Consider the following 15532-nt stretch of genomic DNA (forward strand, 5'->3'; position numbering starts at 1 on the left):
TTTTCCAAAGCTACATCTTTCAGAAAGGAAAGCACTAGAATTTGAGTCCAGGAGATCTGGTTCTGTAGCTGGGATACAGTAAGTTGTTATTCAGAGGCAAAGAGCAGGGGGTTTGTGGGATAGGGGAGCCTGAGATTCTATACTGTCTCCAGCTGATGCTATGCAAACAGGCCTATTTTGTGAGTTCCTCAGAGAAATGAATGTCCTGGGGGAAGATTTTATGATATCTGAGACCCAGGAGCACACGCAGTTCTGTTTTGAATTCCCAATAGTGTTATCATATGTCCCAGTTTGTCCAAGACAGCCCTGGTTTATGCCTGCTGTCAAGGTGTAATCAATAATAGTGCTCTAAAAAGTATCCCAATTTGGAAGATAAAGTATATAGTCATCCTATGAAGACAGGCAAATGGTTAATCTCTGGTCAAGACTAAATCCACTTGACAGCTGAGGTGCTGTACTGAAGATTTCATATATATATATACATATATATATGTATATATATACATATATATATAAAGATTTCATATATATATATATGATGGATGGGGTTGAGAAGAATTTGTTCTATAATGGGAATACTAAGGAAGTAACTCCTTTCAGACACAGGGGAAAAAAACAACAGAAAATACAAATAGAAAATAGCAAAAGACTCAAACAAGTCAGCATAGTTAGATTTAGTAAAAACTACTCCAAAGAAGGTGTTTCATCCAGCTTACTCTGCCAAAGGCTTAGCTAATATACAAGGCTGACTTCCTCAGAGAAAATTTGAAGTGAATTTAAATCATATCTGGGTTGTTTTAATATCTATCTAGGTGTTAGAACCTACCTTAAGTATCAGGAATTAGGGGACATAAGGTGGAGTTAATTTATTGGAGTTTGTTCACAGCTTGCTATAGTGACACTGAATCCAGTTTGCCAATGTCAATATGTTGGCTCTTAGAAGGAGTTCACATGTGGGGTTGGTCCTCAATAAATTAGTGTAAAGCAACTATTAAATTAATGAACCGATTATTAAATTACCTCTTGTGGAGGAGTTAGTCTTTCCTTATTTATATTTATCTTCTGTATCTTTCCTGAAATAAGTGTTGGGCCTTGCCTTTTCATACTTGAATAACTACAAATTCACATATGAAGATATTGAGTCCTCTTCAACATCAGTGAGGTGTTACAATGGGTAACGCTCATCTTTTCTTAGCCAGTCCCCTGGGTGCCAAGCCAGAGAAAGCAATAAGCAGCCAACTTTCTTATATAACTTGCGGCAGTGATGATGGCAATGTTTCTTTGCAAGTCTGCTAAAATCTGCTTACTCTGTGTTTGCAAGATGTGGAGCTTACTAAATGTGAGAACTCCAGTCAGAAAGTTCAGAAGTTTCAGGTAAATCCATTCTTTTTGCCAAGTAAATGGACAACGAGTTCAAGGTCAGAACAGGAAGCTGGGGGTCTTTGGGATATCTTTGAGAAGACATGGGGAGAGGGAACCTTTGTGTTGTCTACACATAAAACTTGACATAAATAGATTTTCCATAAGTAAGTCTCACTATACACTGAAGTATGGAAAACAGTATACTCAATGAGATATAAAATGTTGAGGTTTGATCATAAAAATTGAGTTCCTATTGTTAATATAGCAGAATAGGGCTTTTTATGGGATATGTTGCAGCAGAAAAGCACTGACTCTTGATAAGTGATAGACCTGCTAAAATTCATTCCTTTACGATTACCAGGTAGGCAATTCTTCAGAAAACTATAGAAACCTGGTCAAGTACCTCTATTTATTTTTCACTAAGTTTGATTATGCTTTATTTCCCAACCAGCTTTCTATTGGTAAGTTGGTGCTGAGATAAAAGGATTTTGTGCTGTTAATGTACACTGTGGTCTAGTTTCAAGAATACTTGGAATAATTGCTCCTAGATGGGCTCAAAATTGTGAACCAGAAACCTCTATGGGACTTTTACTTGATCTGGGCTGTTTTCAAGCCTATTGCTTTTGCTACCATTTCCAGGAGACTTTATCATCCATCCCCCTTTCTCTTTTGCAGGTAATCTTTGTGACAAAGATTTTTATCGGAAACCAGGTGCAGTACAGTAAAGTTGAGCTATACTATTCTTGAAAACCAAATGCCTCCCTATAGTGCCATGCCATTTATCATTCTCTTCTTCTCCATCTTCAAAGGCATTTAGGTTCTCATCTGCACATGGGACTGTGCTAGGGCCTAGACAAATTTAATGGAAAAAAATCTTGCCCTCTGGGGACTTCTATCTATTTTGATCAGGAGAATCTGATAGTTTTAACAAATAACCCCCAAATCTCAGTGGGCTAACATAATAGAAGTTCATTTGTCATTTACTTCAGAATCTAACAAGGCCTGGCAGAGGTTGTGGTCCATGCAACTATTTAGGGACCCAGGCTCCATCTATCTAAGTGCACCTCCCCTAACCCACAAGACATCAGAGGCCTCCACTGCAACCTCTAATTCCAGCTAGCCGTCAAGAGGAAAGGCAGCATGCAGGGCACACACAGAAGGTTTTTAGAGGCCAAGTCTGAAATTTATGGTCTTACATAGCTACAATGGACTAGAAGCTGGTCTCCCTGTAGATCAGAGAGGAAAAAAACAAAAATAAAACAGAGTTTTGTGATCACACAGCTGTCTCCCCATACTCCATACCATCAGAGACGTAGCTTTACCTTAAACAATACAGTTACTCTATAGCATTGCTTTTTTTTTTTGAATAGAGATTATTCCATTTGTAATATTGATGCTGAGATAAAAGGATATTCATGATCTTAATACATACAATGGTCCCCTTGCAAGACTACTCAACATAGTTGTTCCTATATCATTACTGGTAGCAATATGGCATATCTGGGATTTTATGAAGTAACAAGATTATTTACAGATCGAGCGATGGAAGTCAAACATTTACTCCTTGCAGAAGATGATTAAGAAGCCTACGGTAATGTATTTGGATACTGCCTTTATTTGGAGGATTTCCTCTAACTGCCTGAAAGGTCCATCCAGATGGCTTAAAGTTATGTGGTTATGAATTTTTGATACAACTTTGTTTAGGAAGTGGAGGATTATTCCCCTTGTTCTGATTGTAGACTGGGTTTAGTGAATTGTTTCTAAAGAACAGAGTACTTAAAGGAAAAAAAAATTTAAAAAGTAACTTTTTAGTGAAGAAATCTGGCAGATGCCACTTTAACCAAGTGGCCAGAGTGTTAACATTATTACTGATGTCATATTAATATCATGTACCCCTGATATGATGTAGTATTCTTTTCCCAAAGCCATTACTCCAGTCTAATCATGATAAAACATCAGACAACTAAGGGATATTTCTATAAAATACTCCTCCAGTATGACCAGTACTCCTCAAAAGTGTCCAAACCGAGAAAATGTCACAGATTAGAGGAAATCAAAGAGATGTGGCAACTAAATGTAATGTGGGATCCTGGATTGGATCCTAGAATAGAAAAATGACATTAGTGAATAAACTGGAGATATCTGGATAAAATTCGTAGTTTAGTTAATACTATTGTACCATTGTTAATTTCTTAGTTTTGAGATAAATGTGCTGTGGATGTATAAAATGTTAATACGAGCATATGGAAAACTGTATTATTTTTGAAATTTTTCTGTAATTCTAAGATTATTTCAATATTAATAGATAAAAACAAAACTAAAAATGAAATAAAACAATTAGATGATTAGCCTGAGGTGTTTCTCTCCAATGACAGAGACAGAATTTCAAGGGTAGAAAAGACATGTTATTTTATGTATTTTTAAAAGATATACATATGTATGTATGTATGTATTTATTGAAAGACAGCATGAGTGGGAAGGGCAAGGGATAGGGAGAGAGAATCTCAGGCAGACTCCATGCTGAGTGTGGAGCCTGACCTGAAACTCTATCCCAGGATGATCATGACCTGAGCCAAAACAGGAGTTGGATGCTTACCTGGCTGTGCCACCAAGGCACCCCAGAAAAGACATCTTAGATCATCCCAATTTATCAATTTATTTGGAAGAGGAAAATAAGGCTTAGAGATGCAAATCAAATTGCCAAATATTTCAGAGGATATCAACAGTACCCGCCTCAACATGGAGGGTTTATTACTCTTGACCCAATACTCTTGTCCTAGATTATTCCTGGGATGCTTGTTTGTGGGGAAAGGGGAGAATCTATGTCTTGATGTAGCAATCACATAACAATACATTTATAGAGTAATAATTTTAATTTTTCTGGTTAATTCCTAATCCATAGGAACTATGGTTCAGTCCCTGCGTGCGCGCGCGCACACACACACACACACACACACACACACTCCTTTCCCTACAACGTGCTACCTACAGTCCTACTAGGTAAGTTTTATTATTCCTGGTTTGTAGAAGAGCAGAATGAGAGCCGAATAAATTAAGTGACCTGCCAAGGTTTCACGGCCAAATAATTACCAAACTCTAGATTGAAACCTCTGTCTAGGACCCAAGTTCAAGTTCTTTCCATTATACTTCGATGCTTCCTTTCTTGAGAAGAGGAGTGGAGAAGCCACTGGAAAAGATGAGAGAAAAATATCTAGAAGCAGTCAGCTGGGTGAGTGGCAAGGATTTATCATAAAGTATTTCTCAGGGTAGCAGAACTATAATTTATGCCCCTAAATTTCTGAAAAGTTCTTAAGTGGTAAGTGATGAGACTGAAGCAAAATGGGCCAGTTTTCTGTAGCTTTAGGGGCTCTCCTTCAGAAAAAGGAAGGATTCAAATAGTTTCTTTTATTCCTTTGAGTAACTTTCTGCATGATCAAGATATTTAGGTACATGGTATGTTAATCTGGTGAGATAATGGTACTAGGTCTCGCTTCAACCCTGAAAGTATAATAATAACATTGAACATTGACTGCTTTCTTCTGTGCCTAGCACTGTAATATATTTCTTATTTCTATTTCACACCATGAATTAGGAAAGGAAATGTTATCTCCATTTTACAAAGGAGGAGATTGAAGACCTTTCACCAGGGCTGCCCCTCAACCCCCATGCCAAATATAAAACTAATACCATTTATATGAGGCAGTTAAATATAAAAACATGTTTATATGAAAACAGTGCTGCCAAAGGCAAACATATCTCTTCTAATAGATTTCTGTCACCAATCCATTTCATACACGTGTGCAGCCATTTCCAGCCATAGTATAACAAAACATCTATTAAGTTAGAGACCTTTTTGACAACCTATTAATTGCTGGAGAGTTAGATGAAATATAAGGAAGGAAATGGACTGCAATTCTGCTTGTGGGATTCTTCACCTTTCCATTTATCACGGTCTCCTTGAGGTTGAGCCTGTGGCTTCTTCTTTTTAAATTTATTCATGAGAGACACACACACAGAGAGAGAGAGAGAGGCAGAGACACAGGCAGAGGGAGAAGCAGGCTCCATGCTGTGAGCCTGACATGGGACTCCATCCTGAGACTCCAGGTTCATGCCCCGGGACTGAAGGCAGGTACTAACCCCGCTGAGTCACTCAGGGATCCCAAGCCTGTGGCTTCTTGAGTCTCCTAGTGTCTTTGGGAGACTACCCTGAACCACCTGGATGACTACTGGGCAAATGAAGAGGCCTCACAAAATGACACTGATATAACAGCTTTTTTACTTCTTGGAGAAGGCCCTAGCAGTAGCTGGTGGGTTCCGGTCTTTAGCTGGTCAGTGATGAATATAGCCCTGAGACATTATCTTTGCTTTTTTCCTCATCAACCAGAACTTCCTCAGTTATCAGGGGAACTGAATAAAGACCATTGCTGATCTCTAAACTCTCCTTACCAGACCTATGTTGTTAAAAGGAGCCCTGGACCCAGAACACCTGTTAATGCATGCATATCTACAAATGCTTCTCTCCTAGATAGCGCATTAGTTGACAGGATTTCTGATATGATTATTTTTATTATTATTTTGTATGATGCTTTTTATGCTTAAATGGACATCATTGTTCTCTACCATAGGGGAATAATAGAGGAAACCTCCTCCAGTCAAGTGCTAAAGAGAAACAACAAAATGCAGACTATTACTTTCTTTGGCTTCCCTGTTGACTGTTCAGCTTAGTTGATTTCTGGCTGATAACAGCTGATGTCCTGTCTTGAGTATCTCCCTGGCACCACTGTAAAAGGGAACAAGCCAAATGAGAGAAGTTAAACAGGGCATGACCAAGTTGACTTTCAGGTGCTTTAACAAAAATGTGTTATTTATGTAAGTTGGAATCAAGCCTTTAAAAGTAGGGAGACACATACATTCTATTTCTTTAGAGTTATTTTGCAAAAAACAAGCTATGGTGAAGGGAAAGGTAATGGCTGCTCCCAGTTGGTGACTAACATTCTTTACCATTCTCTGCTGTGTGGCTCATGCTCATAAATATTAAAAATATGGTACAATCAATTATAATCAATCAATCAACACTCAATCAACACTTATTCAGCACTTACTAAGTACCAATCATGTTAAGGGTTAGAGAAATGATTTAGACATAGTTCCTGCCCTCTTTGGAGAAAGATACAGGTAAACAAAGAGGTTATACAGCAATACAAGTTCATACAAACTAGATGGAAGGGTATAGTTAGCCAGAAAGGCTGGAATTTGAAGACTGGGTAAGATTTCACCTAGAAGAGCAACTGCAGAACATTAGATATGCAAAAAGTGTAGTGTTTGTGGGGCATGATGGTGAGCTAACAAGGTATGTTTGGGGAACTCTAAAGAGTGAGAACCTAAATGCTAGAGGGACAAGGGCCAGGCATGAGGGTGGAGATGTGGTAGGAAACATTGCCAAAGAGGTAAGCAGAAACTAGATCGTTGAGGCCAATGAGAATTCGTTAAAAAATCAGCACTATGTAAGGCACAAATATGGGATACCAAAAAATACTTAGATCCTTTACTGCTCTTAAAGAATTTATGTTCAAACTGGGAAGAGAAGCCAACATACATGAGGCAATTAAAACACAAGTAAGAAGTCAATGATGCATTATTGACTCTTAGTGCAGTTGGAATTCAAAAAAGATACAGGAATCACTATAGTCTCTGATAATCAAAGAATTTAAAAGAAAGTTGGATTTGTGCGGCCCCTGGACGAATGGAAAGGCTTAGTTCAAGAGTTCTTAACCGACCAGTACTACCCCCTAGCGGACATTCGGAAATGTGTAGGCTTATTTTTAAAAGTAGAAAGGGAGAGGAGAGCCACTTTAGTCATTGGGCTCAAGAGGCTAAATGCCTCGCAATACATGGAAAGGAATTAGTTAATAATTATCCCTCTCAAAACTACTAGTGGCCCCATTCAGAAGCACTAATTAGATAAATAGAGGGCAGAAAGAGTAGATTCCAGATGTTGAGAACAAATCAAACATAAAGATTATAGGTACACATCACGGTTGGTCATTAATAAGATTCAATTGGATAATTCAGAAAAAGACTCTATTCTATTTTTTAAATTTCTAACTTTTTCGGTTTATCTCAGAAAATTCATGATTACCTAGGCTTTTTGGCAGGATTGCAATCTCAAGTGCTAGTAGGGATTAGACAAAACACATAAATAGGTAAATTGGTGATTTAACCAGTACCACACTCCCCCCAATGCTGCAAGAGTCTTTGAGATGTGTGGCAGTTCAGCACTGTGGCTGTCTAACCCTTACCAAGCAATGTGTGCTCATTCTCTTGTACCCACCATGGGATGAATCCAAACTGCCCCAGTTTCAACTGCTTATGTCACTCTTCTTACATTATGTTTTTTTGTCTGCTCTTGGCTCTTGTTTACTGTTCTCTTTCAGTTTCTTCCCCTATAACCAACTGTCAGATGTTTACCTGTCACTTTCAAATTCCCCCAAATTGGGTATCTGATCTATTTATCTGAGGCTCCTTCCCTGATGGACAAGGTCTTAGTCTACCTTGTGGATCACTGACTGACTTGCAGGTTACTTTCTTTATAGCCTTGAGTTAGGTCTTCCAGCCATCAGTTAGCAGTAGACAGGATAGTGTGGTCATAAACATGGCTTAGGCGGACCCACGCAAAAGGAACTAGGCCACAGGCTCAACAACAAATGGCATGGCTTTTCAACAATGACTCTGGCTATGTGAAACTAAGGAGCTTTTAATTGAAGTGGAACTGTAGGATCTGCTACTCACAGTTGCAATAAAAAGAAAAAAAATCAAAGCCAAATTTGGTGATCACAAAGTGTGAAATACATTGTCCACAAGTTAGAACTCTTCTGTCACATTTATGCGTATAGATTGTGGTCACTTTCAAAGTCAGGTGGCACTATTTTCAGATATCAAGGTCATGTGCTTACTGTCACTTCAAAGTCAACAACTACAAAATTTAACTCATAGATTTCTATCAGCACTAAATCATGTTCCAAGCTTCTCCATTTCCAACTATAGTAGAGATTTTATAGGGAGTAGAGAACTAATTGTTAAGGGGAATAAATCATGGCTGTGAATTGCAAATATCCTAGGTTCCACTTGTTAGAATGCCCCGGGGTTAAGATTGATGGAGAGAAATAACCATATAACTATATAAAACAAAATTTATAACCTAATGGACTGCTAGCCAAATTGGGCCAAGAAGTGTTTTTCATTTTGATGAGTACTGTATATTGTAAGCATTTGAATTAGAATATGAATGCAAATAAAGGCATGTGAAGTACAGATTTTAGCAGTCTCCACCAATCCAGAAGGGACTAGCTAAAGAAGAAGCCATAGATGAGTACCAGCTCACAGGAGATGAAGTGCAGATGTAACACCAAAGTAGGGCAGGGTGATGAGGTCAGATGGGAAACATTTTATTTGGCTAATAATTCTAAGTGCTCACAGTGCACTTCTTACAAGGCAGTCCTGCTCTCCAGCCACTGTATGACACCTACAGTCACATGGCTGTCTCTCTCACCTGAATGTGGGACTGGTCTAGGGGGGAAAATAAATGTGCATTTAGAAGTCTAATTAAAACACACACTGTCAGCAACACTGTACTGAAAGCCCCATTAAGCATCTTACGAATGCCCAAGAGTGCCCCTGCCCGTGTTTGGAGTGACACATTTTGGCTCAGCTGGTGACAATTAGGATCAGACCCAGGACACTGGAGAATATGCACTGCATCCCATATGGCCTACTGTGTAGGTAGATGGTTCCCGGGTGCTTGAAACTCAATGAAAAAGCTCTGGGTAGGAATTGGATGAAAATGATGGAGAATACAAATTAGCACACTATAGATGGATCTGCATCATGTATGGTCACATTATGGATTGGATTCAACTGTCAGATGGTTATGTATTATTCATGATCAAATTCAGGGTAAAGATACCAGATGGCAAAGGCATATTCATGGTCAGATCATAGTTGTAAGATTAATTATAAATCTACATAAGAATTGGATAATAATCATTTAGACTGCTCTCAAAAGGATACTCTGTAGATCATCTAATCAAAAGTATTTTTAAAATAAGGCACATAGGTTATTAGGTGACATTAAACATTTCATGTTGCCGTAAGTTATTTTCCAAAAATACTCTCTAGTAACATAAAAAAATTCAGATTTCACTAACCTGTGGCTTTGCTCTCAATATTTGATAGAGCTGGTGGTAACAACACCATTTCTTTGAAGGAGTTTAAATGATTTACACTAAATGGAATGTTAAGGGACCAGTGGAACTCTGTTAGACAATAACAGCGTTTTCATCTGGATAGCCACAAACCGTGTACAAAAAGATTCCACGTAAATGTCATTAGCATCCTGTGGGCTGGACATCTTTTGATTGCTCCCCCAAATCATCCCTTTGTCCTTTTCCACCCTGCATTGTGCTCAGTGAGGATGCTCTGTAAGGGTCATATGAGAGAGTTCTTTGGTCTTCTGGATTCCAGCTGATTCACCACTGAGGAGCATTAGTGAGAAATAGGGCTTGGAAAGAGCAAATATTCTCTTGGGTCCTTCCCTATAGGATCTCTTCAGGCTGGCTGCCTCCAATACAAATGCCACAGCTCCTGTTAGGTGGTCCTCTCCAACACACCTTTCCTATCTGAAAGCTTTTCTTTCTGAAAACTTCATTGATGATTGTAGTTTTCTGCTGTCACTAACCCTGGGGTTGTTACCCTTTGTGGTTTCCATACATCTGCCCATGCCTTTGTAAAGGATCATCTTGTTAAATTCTTAAATACCTACTTTGAGTGAGCCATCTGGTTTCTGCTAGAGTCCAGGCTGAAATATACCTTAAACACAGAATCATAATATCAAAGAATAGTTTAGCTACAATAGAATGTAGACATGATCTATTCAATCCTCCCCATTTTACTAATGAGGACATTGAGGTGGAGAGATGTCAAGAGATTTGACCAAAGTCACCAGCTACTATGTAACAGACTAGGGACCAGAACCCAGATACTCTGAATCTCTTTGGTGTGTTTTCCACAACAGACTCCTCTTTGGAAGGTTGTGAGCACACAGGGATTCACTGAAGGTGTCTGTCAAGGAAAGTTAGCCCCAAAGGGTTGGTCAGTAGAGAGATTTTCTACATATAGCAGCTTATGGTCAGGATGTTATCAACAGTTCCACGAAGAGACTCCGTGAAAAGACTGGTGGCATTGAAAATCCAGAGATCCATACAGTAACTTGGAGAGTAGTTTCCAAATATCCTAGCTAAGTTCAGCTCCCAGAATATTACCCTAGTTGGGAGAGTCGAGAGGATAAAGGGGGAAATGCATGAAGTGGGGCTCAACTGTTGTCCATAGACAGGTGGAGGGGATGGTTGCAATTAGGTAAGACAGGTGCCACTAAATAGGCATGAGAAAAGAGAGATGAGGTAAGAGAATTACCATAAATTGAATATCTCTGTGCCAGGAACTGCACTGTTTTATATTCATCATTTTATATAATCCTAACCATAGCCTTCATTTCAAAGAAGAGAGCAAAAAGATTCAAACAAAAAGAAGCTATACCTATAGGGAGTAGGAAACAAGCCCCAGAGGAGACCTAGAGTTCAATATATACTGAGAACAGTGACAGTAGCAACAAAGATGATAAGACATTTGTTATGGCCTGTCACTGACTAGGATGCAGGATGGAGGAGAAACAAAGATCAGGAAAGAAGCACTATGAACTAGAAAGATCTCGTTGCTGCCATAATGTCCTATGGGATGTGGGGGTGTGGGCATGGGACAGTATACAGATGACTAGAACATAGTTTGAAAAGTGTTATGATTTGGAAGGACAGGAACCATGAGAGTACAGAGGAGGGGCAAGTGATCCAGGCAAGGCAAGGCATGAGGCAATGAAGGCACAGAGGAAATGACACTTGAATTAACAACTGAAGGATGAAGACAAGTTGGCAGATGAAGTGGAAGGGAACTGTGTTTCAAGTAGAGGGAACAGCATGTGCAAAGGCCTGCTGTTAAGAGAACTCCCTGGCAGGGGCACCTGAGTGGCTCAGTCAGTTCAGCATCTGCCTTGGCTCAGATCATGATTCCAGGGTCCTGGGATGGAGCCCTGCATCAGGCTCCCTGCTCAGCGGGAATTCTGCTCTCTCTCTCCCTCTGCCATCCCCCCTGCTCATGCTGTCTTTCTCTCTCTCTCTCTCTCTCTCTTAAATAAATAAATAAATAAATAAATAAATAAATAAATAAATAAATCTTAAAACAATAAAGAGAGAGAGAACTCTTGGCAAATAAGTTCATTGGAGCTGGTCATACAGGATAGTGGGAAGTGAAAGGGGCAAGGCTGCAAAGCTAGGTCAAAGATAGTAGAGGCTGAGCCTGTGGGTCATTTTAAGGAGTTTGGATCTTTTTTTCCTCCTCAAAGCATTGAAAAGATACTGAGGGTTTTACATAAGGGGATGACATGATCAGATTTCATGGGGTCACTGATCCTTGGAAAGAGATTTCTCTCTGCTCTGGTTTTGTTGTGTGAATGACAAGATTCCACTTTTTAGGGTAGGGCTATAAGGCAGCCAGTTCACAGGGGGCCATGGGTGTTACTTATCTTTGACTAAGAGTCAGGCCCCTCTAGGGATCCCTAGTAGTACTTTGCTGTGTTTGCCAGTGCACTTGGCACTCTCTGCCTAGCTCCAAGGAATCGGAATTTTTTTTTTTATCTTGCTTCCTTCAGTGTTTTGCTCTGTTTTAAAGAAGAACCCAAGACATTGTTTAGCAGAGGTCGTGAATTATTTTCATAGTATGATATTATAAGTACAGATCTTCCTGATTTACAGTGGAGTTAAATTCCATAAGCCTATTATAAACTTAAAATACCATAGTTTTGAAAATGCATTTAGTAAACCTAACCAACTGAATATTGTAGCTTATTGTAGCCTACCTTACATGTGCTTATAGCACTTATATTAGCCTATAGTTGGGCAAAATCATCTAACATGAAGCCTATTTAATAATAAAGTGTTGATTATCTCATGCAAGGTATTGAATGCAGTACCGAAAGTGAAAAACAGAATGGCTGTATGGGTACAGAATGGTTGTCAGCGTATTGGTTGTTTATCCTCGTGATCATGGGGCTGCCTGGGAGCCGTGGCTTGTGGCTACTCCTCAGCAACACAAGAAAGTATCATACTGCCTATTAGCAGTCTGGGAAAATATCAAAATTCAAAATTTGAATTACAGTTTTTACTGAATGTGTATCACTTTTGCACGATGGTAGAGCTGAAAAATCATAAATTGGTCATCAAAATTCGGAGCCTAGTTGCTATCTCTTTTTAATTAACCTGTGTTTTGTTTGCTTCCACTTTTCCATTTAGGAGTCTAATCCTGAGCTGGAACAATGGCTCAGGATATTTATCTGCCTTGGATGGACTTGGAAAACTTGACCTTGAATTTGGATCTGGTCTTGTGATACAGTCGGAACTTGCTGAACTTTAAGACCCACGACATTGATAGGAAAAGTATTTCCAGGTAGGAAAAAGGCAGAAAGGATATTCCTTTGTAAAATGTGAATGTATACAAGACTGAGACTTTGGTGGTATTTGTATGTGCATTAAATCGTCCAGAGAAGTTGCTTGAAAGATGCTTATTGAATAAAAGAGACAAGTGCTTGGTTATTCTTTAAAACAAAGCAAAATGTTCCTGAATTAATATCTACCCTTACATGGGCATTTCCCCCATTCCTCTCCTTATCTTTTCTATTCCATTCTATGTAAAAGGAAAATGTTACGGGTGCCTGGGTGGCTCAGTCAGGTAAGCATCTGCCTTTGGCTAAAGTCATGATCTCAGGGTCCTAGGATTGAGCCCCACTTTGGGCTCCTTGCTTAGCAGGGGTCTGCTTCTCCCTCTCCCCCTTCCCTTTCCTCTCCTCATTCTGTTATCCCTCCCCCTCTCTCTTCCCCTACTCATGTGCACTCTCTCTCTCTCTTTCAAATACATAAATAAAATCCTCCAAAATGAAAAGGAAAACGCTAGTTACAAGTCACTAAATTGATTTCAGAATTCACCAATGATTAGATTATAACCTGCAGTTTGAGAAACACTGTGAGGATTTAACCAAAATGTATTTTTCCTAACATCCCATTATGGCAAAGAAACTAATTTTGCTTGAACTATGGAGTTAATAAGTCCTACCTAATTGCTTGGGGTATCTGAGGATCGGTGAAGATTTCCACAGAGACTCTTGCCTCATTGGAAGGGTAGTAATACCATTTCTTAAAGGAGGGCATACTGTTTTGTGGCATGAAATGGTAGACTCCTGAATCCCCCTATATTTGGGGGGATGGTTAGTAGTGTTTGATAGTCATGTAATGGTTCCTTCCCACGAGCAATCTATTTTCATTTCAAACTCTAATCAGAGCGGTATTCCTCTGACTGAAACAAATGATAAGGTGGATATACTGCTGATCACTAACTCAGAAACAGCTCATTAGAATCTAGAATGATGAGATCAGAGAGAGAAAAGTATAGGGTTAGGTGCATAGGAAGAGGTGTCATTCTTATGTTCTAAAGGAACATAGGAAGCCTGAATTTTTCAGATCCTATTAAAGGAAGTAGTTTCACTAAGCATTAATGTTAATTCTTAGTCCTGAAAATAAGGGAGTAGAGACTTGAGAGTTTTTCATGTGTTGTGATGGAAGTATGAAAACCTTTTCAGTCCCAGCTGGTGTGGAATAAAACCATGGAAATGAAGAGCCCCTGGGAAGAGGATCAGAACGGTAAAGGCAAGAGGAGAAACCCAATGGAACTGACAGAACAAAGACATCTTCTCTTAGCCTTCTGGTTAAGAAGTTTCCCCCAAATCCTTAGTGAGAATTAGAAGAATTAGACATTGATGTCAGAAACACAATGTGGGTTTTATTTGCAAATGTACTTTAAATAAATGAACAGTCAACACTACGTGACTCTCCTTCTGCACTGTGGACGCAGTCATTGTCACTAGCACAAACCATTTGTGTGGCCCTTATAAGTTGTAAGTCTATGACTCAAATAAAAACTGATAAACCTAACCTCGACAGCTTCTATCTTATTCTACATGTCACCAATGAGCGTAGTTTTGGCTTTGCATTCAGCAAATATAACTTTAAAATAATATTTTCCTTCCTGCTATGGTCTGAATGTTTGGATCTTCCCCCAAATTCATATGTTGACATCCTATCTCCCAGAGGTGATGATATTAGTAGGTTGGGCGTTTGGGAGGTGCTTTAATCATGAGGGTGCAACCCTCATGAAGGACTGGTACCTTATTTGAGAGAGAGAGAGAGAGAGAGAGAATCCTAAGCAGGCTGGATCTCAGGACCCTGAGATCGTGACCTGAGCTGAAACCAAGAGTCAGACACTTAACCGACTGAGCCACTCAGGTGCCTCTCAGTTGAATATTCTCATCTACATTCTACATTAAGAGGAAACTGAAGCACAAGTACTATTTTGTTCATGCCACAAAGATCACAGAAGCAGGATTTGAGCTTAGTTTCTTTTTGTTTCTAAAGTTCATATTCTTTTTGTTTCTGAAGTTCATAGTCCATGAAGGCTTCTAACTTTCACAGAGCTTACAATTCAAATGGGGAGTATTTCACACATAAAAAAGAGCTAATATGTATTATGAAGTCCAAAAAAATAAATGGTCAATTGTGTTAAGACAAGACTGGAAAAACAAGCCGGGGCTGATTTCACAAATAAAACTCAAAGAGGAGTTCCCATTCAGAGATGCAGAGCTAGAAAGAACATCTTTCATGCTCTTAAAATGAAAACAAAAACCAAAGAACCAAATTGCAAGTTCATGACTTTTTTGAACCTGTCAGAGAACTTATCACAGGGTAGCTACCTGGCTCAAAATCTAAGATGAGAGAGGAACCTGCAGGGAAAAAGCAGGCACGAGCACTGAGGTACCTGGTGTAGACACATGTTGACACTAGTAAGAATCCTCCTGGGAGATTAGAGAGTTGATGGAGGCCAAATGTACACAGATGACAGAGTTGAAGCACCCAGGGTCACAGAAATTGGTGAATCTGCAATCTCTTCAGGCTTCCCCCCAAAAAACCCTACTGAGAACTTGCAGAAAAGTTTGGAGAGAGTCCTAAGAAAGTGTCCT

At 39.3% G+C, this 15532-nt stretch overlaps 1 long non-coding RNA gene across 1 annotated transcript in view; it reads left to right on the forward strand.

Moving 5' to 3' along the window:
- LOC140600704 (uncharacterized) overlaps positions 1-14397 on the forward strand; it is a 42877-nt gene extending 28480 nt beyond the window's left edge. The window contains exons 4-5 of the long non-coding RNA XR_012003867.1: positions 12759-12912; positions 14099-14397. This is a non-coding gene — a long non-coding RNA (uncharacterized lncRNA). The remainder of the gene's footprint in view (positions 1-12758; positions 12913-14098) is intronic.
- The last annotated feature ends 1135 nt before the right edge of the window (positions 14398-15532 follow it).

The sequence above is a fragment of the Canis lupus genome, chromosome 12, assembly GCF_048164855.1.
Source record: "Canis lupus baileyi chromosome 12, mCanLup2.hap1, whole genome shotgun sequence".
In the NCBI taxonomy this organism is placed as follows: domain Eukaryota; kingdom Metazoa; phylum Chordata; class Mammalia; order Carnivora; family Canidae; genus Canis; species Canis lupus.